We start from the raw sequence: 14,206 nt of genomic DNA on the forward strand, positions 1-14,206 counted from the left end.
TGCTCGAACAGCCAGGTCTTGAGTTGTCTCCTGAAGGCGAGATGGTCCTGGGTCAGCCGGAGGTGGGTGGGGAGGGAGTTCCATGTCTTGGCCGCAAGGTAGGAGAAGGATCTTCCCCCGGCGGTGGCTCTTCGGATGCGTGGTACGGCGGCGAGGGCGAGGCTTGTCGAACATAGCTGGCGGGTGGGTGTGTAGAAGGTCAAGCGGTCGTTGAGGTACTTGGGGACCAGGTCGTGGAGGGACTTGTGTGCGTGGGTGAGGAGTCTGAACGTGATTCTCTTGCTGACGGGGAGCCAGTGCAGGTCCCTCAGGTGTCCGGAGATGTGGCTGTGTCGGGGGATGTCCAGGATGAGTCGGGCGGAGGCGTTCTGGATGCATTGGAGTCTTTTCTGTAGCTTGGCTGTGGGTACGGCGTAGAGGGTGTTTCCGTAGTCCAGTCGGCTTATGACGAGTGCCTGGGTGACCGTCTTCCTGGTTTCAGTCGGGATCCATCGGAAGATCTTACAGAGCGTGCGTAGGGTGTTGAAGCATGATGAGGAGACGGCGTTGACTTGTCTGGTCATCGATAGGGAGAAGTCCAGCATAAAGCCCAGGTTGCGTGCGTGGTCTGTTGGCTTGGGTGCGCTGCCTAGAGCCGGGGGCCACCAGGAGTCGTCCCAGGCGGAGGGCGATGGTCCCAGGATGAGGACTTCGTCTTGTCTGAGTTCAGTTTCAGGCGGCTGTTCTTCATCCACTCGGCGACGTCTTTAATCCCTTCGTGTAGGCTAGTTCTGGCGGTGGCGGGGTCACTGGTGAGGGAGAGGATCAGTTGGGTGTCGTCAGCGTAGGAGATGATGTTGAGGTGTTGGCGTGCGATGGCTGCAAGGGATCTCATGTAGTCGTTGAAGAGGGTGGGGCTGAGTGATGATCCTTGCGGTACGCCGCAGATGACTTAGGTGGCCTCGGATCGAAACGGGGGGAGGCGGACTCTCTGTGTTCTTCCGGCGAGGAACGAGATGATCCATTCCAGTGCCTTCTCTTGGATACCTGTGTTGCTGAGGCGTTGGACTAGGGTGCGGTGGCAGACAGTGTTGAACGCTGCGGAGAGGTCCAGGAGGATGAGGGCCGCTGTTTCCCCGTTGTCGAGCAGGGCTCTGATGTCGTCGGTGGCTGCGATGAGGGCGGTCTCGGTGCTGTGGTTGGCTCGGAAACCGGACTGCGAGGGGTCAAGGGATCCGTTCGTCTCGAGGAAGGCGGCAAGCTGTCTGTTGACAGTCTTCTCGATGACTTTGGCAGGAAAAGGGAGGAGCGAGATGGGGCGAAAGTTCTTGAGGTCGGTGGGGTCCGCTGTTGGTTTCTTCAGTAGGGCGCTGAGCTCGGTTTGCTTCCAGCTCTCCGGGAAGGTGGCGGTGTTGAAGGAGATGTTGATGATGTCCCGCAGTTGGGGTGCGATGATGGAGTCGGCCTTGTTGAAGACGTGGTGGGGGCAGGGGTCGGTTGGAGATCCAGAGTGGATGGTGTTCATCGTGCTGCCTGTGTCTTCGGTGGTCACCGTGGTCCAGGTGCGGAGGGTGGCAGTGGGGGGCGTTGGTTCGACGGTAGGGTGCGTGGATGGTGCGTCGAAGCTGTTGTGGAAGTCGGCGATCTTGCGGTGGAAGAACGAGGCGAGAGAGTCGCAGAGGTCTTGAGAAGGAGTGATGTCATTGTTGCCGGTGCTGGGGTTGGAGAACTCCTTGATGATTCTGAAGAGTTCCTTGCTGTTGTGGGCGTTGTTGTCCAGTCGTTCCTTCAGTGTTTTCTTCTTGGTAGTGCGGATGAGCTGGTGGTGCTTACGGGTGGCTTGTTTGAGGGTGGTCATGTTGTCTGTGGTCTGGTTTAGGAGCCAGGCTTTCTCGAGGGTGAGGCAGTTCTTCTTGGAGTCCTTGAGTTCGTTGGTGAACCAGGTGGCTTTCTTGCTTCTGGGTCTGCTGGGATGGTTCTACAGTGGCGCGAGGTCGTCTGCGCAGGCCGTCATCCACTGTGTGAAGTTGCGGGCTGCTTCGTTGGGGTCCGTTGTGCTTGCGGGCGGGCTCTGGCTGAGGGAGGTGGTGAGCTGCTCGGCGGTGATCTTGCTCCAGCTCCTGTGAGGAACCTGTTGCGGGTGGTGGTGGGTCGTTGTTCTTCTGAAGCTGAAGTGGACGCAGCTGTGGTCGGTCCAGTGAAGTCCGGTAGAGTGGCTGAAGGTGATGTGCTTGCTGGATGAGAAGACGGGATCAAGCGTGTGGCCTGCGTAGTGAGTGGGGGTGTTGACCAGTTGCTTGAGTCAGAGGTTTGCGAGGTTGTCCAGCAGGGCGCCGGTGTTGCGGTCCTTGTTGTTCTCCAGGTGGAAGTTGAGGTCCCCTAGGAGGATGTAGTCCGCGGAGGGGAGGGCGTGCAGGCTGATGAAGTCCGTGATGTCTTCGCTGAATTGTGTGCGTGGTCCCGGGGGTCTGTAGACGAGGGTGCCTCTGAGGGTTGTCTTTGGGTCGGTGTGTATCTGGAAGTTGAGGTGCTCGGCGGCGGGGAAGGTGTCGCTGGAGTCGGTCGTGATGCGGATGGTGTTCTTGTGTACGATGGCGATGCCTCCTCCAGTCTGGTTCACGCGGTCCCTCCGGATGATCTTGTATCCGTCCGGGGAGGCGGTGGCGATGTCGGGCACTGAGGAGGCGTTCATCCAGGTTTCCGTGAGGAAGGCGACGTCTGGTGATGTGGTGTCGAGCAGGTTCCAGAGTTCGACGGCGTGTCTGTGGACGGAGCGGGTGTTGAGCAGGATGCACTTTAGGTGGTTGCCGCGGGTGCTCGGCTTGGCGGGTGCGGTGCAGGTCCGGAGGCAGGTGAATTTGCAGGCTTGGCAGGTGAAGGGTCCGTGGGTGCGTTTCGGGGTGGCTCAGCAGCAGGCGGGGGTTCGGCCGGCGTTGAGTGCGTTGAGGGTGGCGGCGTTGTAGGTCCGTCGTGTGGGCAGGCGTCGTCGGGGGCCAGGGGTCCTGGCACTGGGTGCGGTCCAGGCATGGACGGGCGCAGACAGGCTTGCCTTTGGCGCGCCTTCAGAGCACAATCGGCGCGCCCGCTGCACGTGACCGCTGCGCGTCTGTGCGGTCGCCATTTAAGGCTAAGTGGGAGGGAGGAGCAGCTGGGAGGCGGGAGCGGGGAGGACACGGAAAAAAGGGGGCGTGGCCGCGAGAACGGCGGCGGGAAGCGGAGAGCGGGGCAGGCAGGCAGAACGGGAAAAGTACAATAATACAACAACTTTAAAACAAAATTACAACGAAACAGCTGGGGAACAGTACAGTGAGGCAGTGGTAACAATACCAGCTAGGGAGGCAGGCAGAACGGCAGAACGAGACTGCGAGCAGCAGCGAGGGGCACACAAGGGGCACACACACAGCTGGGGGCCGTGCAGCGCGGGGTGTCCTGAGAACAGGTCACCCCCACTATAACTCGCGCGCCCGCAATGCACTGCTGATGACGTCACATATTACATCACTCATTACATGGTCAGTGATATCACTCAAGCTCAAGTCTGATGAGAATCTGGTTGTGAAACAAGCGGACAAGGGGGGCAATATTGTCCTCTGGGCTAGATGTAACTACATAGCCGAAGCTGAAAAACAACTCAGCGATACTGCCTGCTATCGCAAAACTAATCTATCAGTTGTAAAAATGGCTTGGAACGACTTGAATGCAAAATTGATGGTTTGGCGCAGCTGTGGTTTGATCTCCATGGAAGAATTTAAGTTCCTTAAAAAAGAATTCCCGGTGATTCCATCATTCTACCTCCTGCCAAAGATTCATAAGGACCCTCTTATGCCACCAGGGAGACCGATTATATCGGCTATTGATAGTGCAACGGAAAACCTATCCAGGTATATTGATTTCTTTCTTCAAGAATGGGTCAAGGGACTAAACTCCTATATCAGAGACACGAGCGATTTTTTGGTTAAATTATCTCAACATGCTTGGAATGAGAACTATCTATTAATGACACTGGACATCTGTTCACTCTATACATCTATCAGACATGTGGATGGCTTGAAAGCTACTCAATTCTTTTTGAACAAACGCCCCATATACAATGTACAGCATAATAAGATGTTAATGGGGATGCTCAACATTTGTTTGCAACAGAATTTTTTCATGTTCGGGGGCCAAATTTACTAGCAGCTCAGAGGGGTGGCCATGGGCTCTTGCTTCTCCCCCAGTTTCGCGTGCCTGCACATGGGACTGTGGGAGGAGCAAACCCTGATGGGGCAGCACAGACAACTAATGGAACAGCATGCCATTCTGTACCTCAGATATATTGACGATTTGTTTTTTATCTGGAGGGGTTCCATGGAAAGTGCCACCGAGTTTGTTAACAAACTGAATGTGAATGACCTCAATCTCCAATTCACTTCCACTATAAGTGATGTTTCTGTTAATTTCTTGGATGTAGAGGTTTATGTTGCCAATGAAAGAATTGAGACCAAGCTGCATAGGAAAAGCACCGCTGGAAACACGGTACTACATGCCTCCAGCAGTCACCCGCGTCACCTTATTCATAGCATCCCCTACGGGGAGATGCTAAGGATAAAACGCATCTGTAGTAATGATGATGAATGCAGAACAGCCCAACTACAGTGCAAAATGCGATTTTTAGACAGAGGGTACAGTGCCAAAATGATAGATGATGCGATTCTAAAAACCTCAAAAGTAGCAAGAGAACATCTGCTATAGAAATGCTTTGAGATGCCCAATACTAGTGAAATGCCAACAACAGAAAAAATCCAGTGTAGGGCTATAGTAACATACAGCCAACAGCATGCTGAAATTCATAAAATCTTCTCCAGAAATTGGAATCTCGTACGGGGAGATCAAACTATCGGTGATCTAGTAAAGAATCAACCTGAGATCACATTTAGGAAATCTCCTTCCCTAGGCAGTGCTATTGTCAATAACACTTTAGACGTTCCTAAAAAGTGGTGGGAACGCATTACAGGCTTTAAAAAGTGTCAGATCTGCAAAGCCTGCAAGCACGCCATTAATAAGACCCATTACACGAGCCCTTTCCATGAGAAGCCCATTAAGATCAGGCAAAAGCTGGGATGTAAAACTGAGTTTGTGGTCTACATCTTGGTGTGCCCATGTGGCCTCCAATATGTGGGCAGTACCCGCCTTCCAGCACACAAACGCATCCTTCAACATTTGCGGGCCATATCTGGAAAAGACCAGGCTATATACTTGAGCTAAACAGTAAACATCCGGGGGGGCTCAACAGCACGGAGGACCTTTATACTTGTTTATAGTAGGGTCCTAGTTTCCCATTCTTGAGTGGATATTGTATTGCTGAAACGATCTAATTACACAAGTTGTGTTGCAGCAGCCTGCAGATTTTAAATACATAAAGTAACACTGAACAAGTTATATTATTTTTGCACGAGCACTTTATATTTCCTTTTTACTTAGCAACCCGCTTGAAGGTGCATAGCAAATAGATTTTTCTGTAATAAATGACTAATAACTGTGCATTCCTTACCCACTGGGGTATAATTTTTGATATTATGCCAGTAATTGAAATTGAGGGCTTATTAAAACCCTTATCAGTCAGTAGTTCCTTTAAACGATTGATAAAACAGCTATATGTTTTATGAGGCAATGCTAAAAATGAACGTTTTACGAGTTGAAATGGTGTAAATATTTATGCGTAATTTGCACATGTTGTATATATATGAAGTTAGGAATATTATATATATATATATTTTTTTTCTATTTTTATACACATAGTTCCATATATATATATATTTAAATATTTATATTTATATTTTTATGTATATTTTTGAATAACTTGCATCATTTGAAACATTTTTGCATGTAAATAATGAACTACGTTTTGTTCCTGCCTCAATGTATAGAAATATGAATTTTATCGTATTAACTGACTGGTTGCTTACAGAACACTGATGTACATCTAATATACTGACATATTTGATTATTGGGAGGTCAATAAGGGCACTGCGCCCAGTAATGTTTTTTGATGTATACCCCTTTAATGCTGACAGGAAGTACTATTAGTCATGTGACCTAAATGCTATTCAAATAGTACCTTCTTCCTCCTTCTCATGACATGTGATCAAGCCTCGGCTGAGGCGAAACGCGTCATGGCGACTGGTGGGCTGTTTATTCCTCACGAATAAATGCACTAACAACTGAGCACGGAGTCTGTGGCTTTACTCGATCTTTCAGTGTGGCGTGGCGTGGCGTGGCTGTGCTCTTTGCTGCGCTCGCATTGAACTTTACGAAATATATATATATATATATATATATATATATATATATATATATTGCACACCTCTTCGTTAGGAGAATTGAGTACGCACTCACAAAGTTCTTTCTTTTCCCAAAAGGTTTATTTCGCAGTTGTTATTCAACGTATTAGCAAATCATTCCGACGCGTTTCGCTACAAACATGTAGCTTGCTCACGGTTAATACAATGATGAAAAATGAGTCCCTCCTATTTCTACGGAGGTTCCCGCCAAACATTCTGTTACACAATGCATCAATTCCTGTTTTGTGATACAGGAAGTAACTTGGGAAATGTAGTTTTTATCAACATTTGACCAATACACATAAGTTAAACCTAGTATGTCTAGTCACTAAAGAAGTATTTTGGTATTTAAAACATTTTCAATTTGGTTAAGGGACATTCGTCTGTTTTTAACAGGAGACCGAAATATTACCGTATTTTACGAAGTTATATTCGAGTGTTGATAGATTATCCGTGTTTGTTTTTACGATTAATTTTTAACCCTCCAGTGGGCTTTTCATTGTAAATATCCTCATTTTGAATTCATAGTTTTATTTTTAAAAAAATGTCATTCCAGATATTGTTTTATATTTATCATTTTCCGCCCTATAGTGTGCTTAACTTTGAGGATGTAGTTTTATTTAACGGATTCTATCTACATTTTTACTACTCTTAATAACTTGTTGATGTTTTTTATCTCCTTTTTGTGTCCCGACCAGGTAATTTATTTAAACACAAATTATTTGTTAAATTATGTTACGTCTGTATACAGGATATATATATATGTTCATTTCCATTTTTACAAGTATATTGCACATTCCTTTTTATTCAATGCTATTCCTCTATATTATCCGAACTACTCAATTACCATATTTCAACAGTCCACATCATTTTTACAAATGTACATACAGTTCTTCACTTTGGTTAAGACCCATCGGGGTCATTGTCCTGAAATTAAGTATTTGTCGAGATTCTCTGCATCTCAAAGTTTTCTCTCTATCACAACCCCTCTCATGAGGGACGATGGTTTCCAATGCATAAAATTTTAACAATGTCCAATCCCCGATGTGAGTACTCTCCATGTGTTTGGCGACAGCGTTGTTTCTGTCCTTGTTTACCGTTGCTCTCACATGTTCTAAAATTCTCTTTTTTAATTCATTCTTTGTACTTCCAATGTACTTGAGAGAACATGGACATTCTATCACATATACCACATGAGTGCTTCGGCATGTAATCAATTCCTTGATTTTCCATGTTTTGTTGTTGTGCATCAATACTTCCTTCTTGTTTACTGCTATTTGGCACACCTTACAGTGCTGACATTTAATAAACCCTTTTGTTTTCATCCATTGTATTCCTTTCTTTTTTCTGGTATGATCCTGATGGTGTCTCTGTATAAGTCTATCTTTTAAGTTTTTAGCACGTCTGAAGGTTACTTGTGGATGTTGCAACCTGAGAGCCGATTCGGTGGATATACGCTGCACATGCCAGAAAGCTGTGTGCAAAGTGGGCTTGCATGCCTGTGAGGTGTGGGATGCACTGCCTGGCCACAGGCCAGGAACTGCGACCAACCATCTGTGGCAGGGAGTTGGTTTTTCGTATGGTGATAAAATATTACTTCACATTAAAAATAAAACCATAGAAATTCATTGAAAAAACGAAGATTAACGTGATATAATAGTTAGAAACTGTAATTATTTCTTACTTCACATTAAAAGGAACCTTAGAAATTCACTGAAAAACTAAAGGTTAAGGGGACATTATAAGCAGGTGAAAATGTCACTTAAAACATACTGTTTTAAACTAACAAAACCACTGAAACTCCCAAGTTATTGTTACTTTAGGGCATGAATTATAGTGACTGAGATAACTATAACTCGCGCCCTCACCATGCACTGCTTATGACTTCACATATTACATCACTCATTCCATGTTCTATAACACCATTGATAACATCACTGCAACATTTGAAATGACATCATTGATGACAAACTGTGCATGGCGGGAGCGCAAGTTATAGTTGTTTTAGGGCATGAGTTTCAGTTACTTGAGGTAACTATGACTGGTGAATTTCAGTGGTTTTGTTTGTTTAAAATATGGCGTCCCATTAACCATTGTTTTTCAATGAAAATGTTATATATATTTATATATTCTCAGGATAGAGGCTCTGAATTCGTTGGGGGGGGCGCAATAATTAGTCAACTTTTATGTCTGCGGCACCGGCACAAATTACTCGCTCAACCAGTAGGGGACTTAGGAGAGATTGACCTCACATTATCTGACATGGTCTTGAAGAAATCAATTAACCTTCTTAGGGGTCCCACTGATACTTGGTCCTTTCAAACCAACAAAGACGAAATTGCCACAGAAGCTGAAATATAAAAGAGCATTTTTATTAAACTCAAATGAGTGAGAGTACGTCACACAGAAGCCTTAGCAACTGAATGAGGCAGTCTAAGGAGTATAGAAAACTGGGGCTTTATATATGCTTAGGGTTACATAGTAAAAACCACAGTTGATGGACAGAATAGTAAGCATAAATGCAAGGGGCAGTCCTGGCTCATGTAAGCATGCAAAATGTCTAAGTTGGTCATACAAGATCTACTTGCTCAACAAAGTGGGAGGAGAGTTACTGCTCCATACAGCAGCAAAAATAGCCTGACAGTTATACTAGAGAAGCAGGTGCATTCTACTAGCTAGGCCCTTCTGGGCATGTGCGAAAGTGGAAGATGCTAAGTATAGTTTGTCTCTGGGCAGATTACAAGAGCAGTTAACAGAAAGGTAGGACAGAGCATTTGAAATGACATCATTGATGACAAACTATGCATGGCGGGAGCGCAAGTTATAGTTGTTTTAGGGCATGAGTTTCAGTTACTTGAGGTAACTATGACTGGTGAATTTCAGTGGTTTTGTTTGTCTAAAATATGGCGTCCCATTAACCATTGTTTTTCAATGAAAATGTTTTATATATATTTATATATTCTCAGGATAGAGGCTCTGAATTCGTTGGGGGGGGGCGCAATAATTAGTCAACTTTTATGTCTGCGGCACCGGCACAAATTATTCGCTCAACCAGTAGGGGACTTAGGAGAGATTGACCTCACACTATCTGACATGGTCTTGAAGAAATCAATTAACCTTCTTAGGGGTCCCACTGATACTTGGTCCTTTTAAACCAACAAAGACGAAATTGGCACAGAAGCTGAAATATAAAAGAGCATTTTTATTAAACTCAAATGAGTTAGACTACGTCACACAGAAGCCTTAGCAACTGAATGAGGCAGTCTAAGGAGTACAGAAAACTGGGGCTTTATATATGCTTAGGGTTACATAGTAAAAACCACAGTTGATGGACAGAATAGTAAGCATAAATGCAAGGGGCAGTCCTGGCTCATGTAAGCATGCAAAATGTCTAAGTTGGGCATACAAGATCTACTTGCTCAACAAAGTGGGAGGAGAGTTACTGCTCCATACAGCAGCAAAAATAGCCTGACAGTTATACTAGAGAAGCAGGTGCATTCTACTAGCTAGGCCCTTCTGGGCATGTGCGAAAGTGGAAGATGCTAAGTATAGTTTGTCTCTGGCAGATTACAAGAGCAGTTAACAGAAAGGTAGGACAGAGCACATGGCGAGCACATGGCAAACAAAATGGCTACCAGAAATACAAAATGGCTTTCACAAAGTGGATAAGATAACTTCTAAATATAGGATGGCTTCAGCTAAATGCTAACCCATTGCTGTCAATTTACGACAGACGACCGTTTTAACATTAGCTGAAGACATTCCTATGATCCAGTAGGAACATAGAAAATATTTGCACATTCATTTTCATAATTTTATCAATTTCCTAATTCATTGCTAGGTGGGCTTTTTCCATTCTAAACATTTCATTAAGCGGGTATAAACAGGAATACAAAGCATCAGATCATAATTAACATTCAGATAGCAGGAGAAAGTAATGACCACTATTACAAATAGAATTATCATTGTTCTAGTCCTAAGCAAAAGCAAATCCTAAATTCATCTAGTAAACACTTTTAGGGCTCCTATGCATTTCATTGACTATTCATTTTAATTTTCAGAATAACCAACAGCACATATCTAATAAAAACATTTTCCAATTGACTGTTACATTTTCCTTTTATGAGGGCTAGAACATCAATCATATCTGGGACCAGGAGGACCACACAGGGCCATAGGAATTAGGACGAAGAGCTGCAAAGGGCTGCTCCTCCTCAAAATGGGACGACTAAAGGAATACATTATTGACAAAAAGAAGAAGTCCTTGGAAAAATTGAAGCTGCTGTACAACCAAGCCAGAGGGGAGTCTTCTCCGTGTCCGTTTGAACCTCACAGACAGGCTCTTGTTGTTTCCACGGTGGAACTGCACAACTCGCAACTCAAGAACCACAATCCAGTTTCAAGGAAAAGTCCCTTCTTTCAGGATAGGGCTGTCACCCAACAGGCAAATGCTCTTAGCGATCCTGTCCAGTGTCTCAGGCAGTGCACCAGTTTTCTTCACTTCAATCTAACAGGCATCAGAGACACAGCACTTGTACCCTAATCTCAAGTCCTTCTCTACCTCCTGTATTGCTCTGCTGGCGCACTGCTGATTCGTTGGGGCCACACATTTGCATCCAGTGTACCCAGGTATCTCTTGAACAACAAACAAAGGAGCAAACTTGTATTCACTTTGGGACCATAATTCAAAGGTCTGATGCTAGGATCTCTGAAGCAACCCTTGTTTCAAAAGGGGTCACCTCTAGCAAAGCCTCCTCGCCATTCTGGTCGGTCTGTGACTCTCAGCTGGGCATCAACCACAATTTCTCCTTTCTGATTTGTGACCCCGTCTTTCACCCAAGACAGTGTCAGGGGTACGCAATTAATTCCAGGGCTTCTGCCTTCACTGAGGTCCTAGTTGCCAGCAATGGCTGTGCTGGTTACCTTCACTTTGGCTTCAAGCTGGACTGGTGCTGACGTTGACTCCCCAGGCTGAATCTGATGTTCGGGCCCCTCAGGCAATGGTTGTAAAGCAGCGAATATCTATTGGTGGACAGAACATAAGGTCTTTAGACAAGGCACAGAAACAGTCTATCAACAGAGAGGATAGTTAGAAAATACTTCCTAGTCCTAGACGCCCCATATATTAGCAAGGCACCCAATAACCACTTTCATCTATCTATGTGAGAGTAAAAAAAAACAGCCTGGACCTATTGGCAAGTATAAAAGGAACTCTTTGGTGAACTGACACTAGTAATACATCACTAAAACCGAAGCAGCCAAGGAAGTCTATATTAATTTACTAAACTCAGAGGAAAGAGAAAAACAACATAGACATACTCTAAATCCTCACATCCTGTGTACTAATCTGAAAACCCTCAAAAAAAGGAAATGTTCTACACGTTTGCTCATAAACTTTACATTACTTGTACAGGACTGCAGACACTTCTAAAATGATTCTTCTTAATAAAAGCACTTACATACCTACATTGTACGCTTGGGACCATGCTCTCATGTTATAGGAGCAGCAGGAAAATCTAAAACTGCTAATTTAACAGGGTTCTTATCTATAAAACATCATTTTCTTCAAAAAAAATTTTTGCTAAGGATCACATGGGCATCTTCCCTGCTTTCTACTTTTCATGATCCAAAATATGCAACATCAGCTCTAATAAGGACTGTCAGTTTATTTACACAGACTAGCTAATCAAAAAACTAGCAATGCCCTTGCAAAACTACAATAATGGTGTTATCACCTAAGACTTTTAGAACAAAACTACCCACATCTAATTCCCCTCAAAGATCAAAATAAGGGAACCACAATCTAGACTACTGATCCTGACATACTTTTATCAAACAGGATGGGCAGTAATAAAACATATATTTATTCATTTTATTAATGCTAACAATGTTTTAAACAGTATTATTGAATAGCCATATAAATTTCTCTTTGCTATTTCACAGACAGTTTAGACAGGGTAAAAAGAAATTGAGAAAAGGAGAGAGCAACATACATATTACCTAGCCTTAATTTGCAGAGGAGCTAGCCTCCTTCCCCCATTTTGACATTAGGAAACCTGAAACAGGTTTCACTTCTGTCAACACTATCAACCCCTATTTGTAGCAACTGGGCATAAACAAAGTTATAGGAGGTACATAGCACTTTTGAGACTTTTGCTAAAAAATATGAATACCCAAACCAAAATGTCAAAGGAAACTTTGCTCTGGGAGCCATGCCGTGCTTTTAAATATAGAACTGGCATTTAACCTTCCCAGCTGTCCAATTCTGTATGCGAATGCAGCTTTCCCTAATTCAAAGTCACCGTTAAAGCAGGAAACTGACCCATTCCCCTGTTTGTCAGTTCAATAACGTCTGCTGTTTTTTTAATACATATTTTCAATTATAAGCAGTGTGCAATATACTTTGCAGCAATACAAAGGTCAGCTATTTGTTTAATACCTAAATGTATGCATTTACTGAAGCCTAAGGCACTTTAAAAGCTACTCTAAATTAAAAAAATGCTGTTTAAATAGTGCGTTTTACCCAATTTTGACTTTGATATTTGGGGCACTTAAAATTGAATATCCTAAAATTGTTTTGCATAATATTCATTTCAGAACATTCTTTAGATAGCCCAGAAATGAACAATTAGAAATATAGTATAATTACCCTTTAAAAAAATGAATTTATTACGCCTGCATAGAGTGATATTTCATATGCAAATGTCCTCATTATGCGGTACAACACAACTTAAATTTAATTTTAATGCTAGGAGGTCACAGTATGAGTATTAAGCTTTATAAATATTAAAAAACGAATTTAAAAGCACTTATTTTTTTATTAATTGTTCATAATTAATAACAAATAATAATAATAAAACCAATCATTTTTGATATTTCCACATAGGAAAAGCAAGCTGCATCCCTTGCCTATCATATGTAGACACATTCATTCACAAGCCTAAGCACAGAAGCCTAACTTGAAACTTGACGAGTTTTGCGCCACTTTTTTTTAAAAGGACAGTTATTATTTAACATCAGAACCAAGAATGGAAAGGCAATCCCTACCCTTAAGTGTTTTCCTGGTATCTAAAATAATTAACTTGATTTTTGTAACGTTGTAAAAACAGCAGTCTGAAATGCAGGGTTTCACCCCGTGTTTTAACTGACAAAATCCTGGCTGAGTGAACATTCCTGTCTCTCCGTGGCCTACAAACAAAACAACAGCTGTTGCTAAGGGGCAGTAAAACACACAGCTGTCTGAAAGCTTTTTTAGTGTTGAAACGTAAGCACAGTGGCAGTCTATTTCAAACTGAGACATTTCTAATTCTAAAATGTGTGTGCATTTCAGCAACATCCAATTCACTCAGATGATGTGTTTGCCTGTTCATATCTAATACAATGTATCTAAGAAAAATGCTTTGTAATTGTTTATTTGTTACAAAACACACAACTTCGTTTTTGAGGCCTTTTTATTCCTATTGAATGTGAATTCTAATTTTATCTTTTAAGCATTGGCAGTTTGTACATGTGCATAATTGCTTACTCATATCAATTTAATAATAACATCAGTTATTTAGCATATCATATGGTTCATTTCTGGATTTTTATTTTTTTTTAATATTAATTAAATGACATTTTGCATAACAGACTGAAGACAACAAGCTCATTTTAGACATATACAGAGCGGGCCTTCTCTCACATTGCGGCAACAAAGTGGAACGAGCTACCCCCTAAAATTAGAACAAATGACTGCTTTGTCTCATTTAAGAAACAACTGAAAACATTCCTCTTCCCCAGGTCAGATCAATAATTTTCAAACAGAGCCGATGCCAAATCACTTGCAATGTTCTTCAGCGCCGTGATGTCCTCTCAGGATGAATGTTAGCGCTTTACAAATAAATAAATACAAATACAAATACAAATAC

The sequence above is a fragment of the Lissotriton vulgaris genome, chromosome 2_1 (genome assembly GCF_964263255.1).
Source record: "Lissotriton vulgaris chromosome 2_1, aLisVul1.2, whole genome shotgun sequence".
NCBI classification, from domain to species: domain Eukaryota; kingdom Metazoa; phylum Chordata; class Amphibia; order Caudata; family Salamandridae; genus Lissotriton; species Lissotriton vulgaris.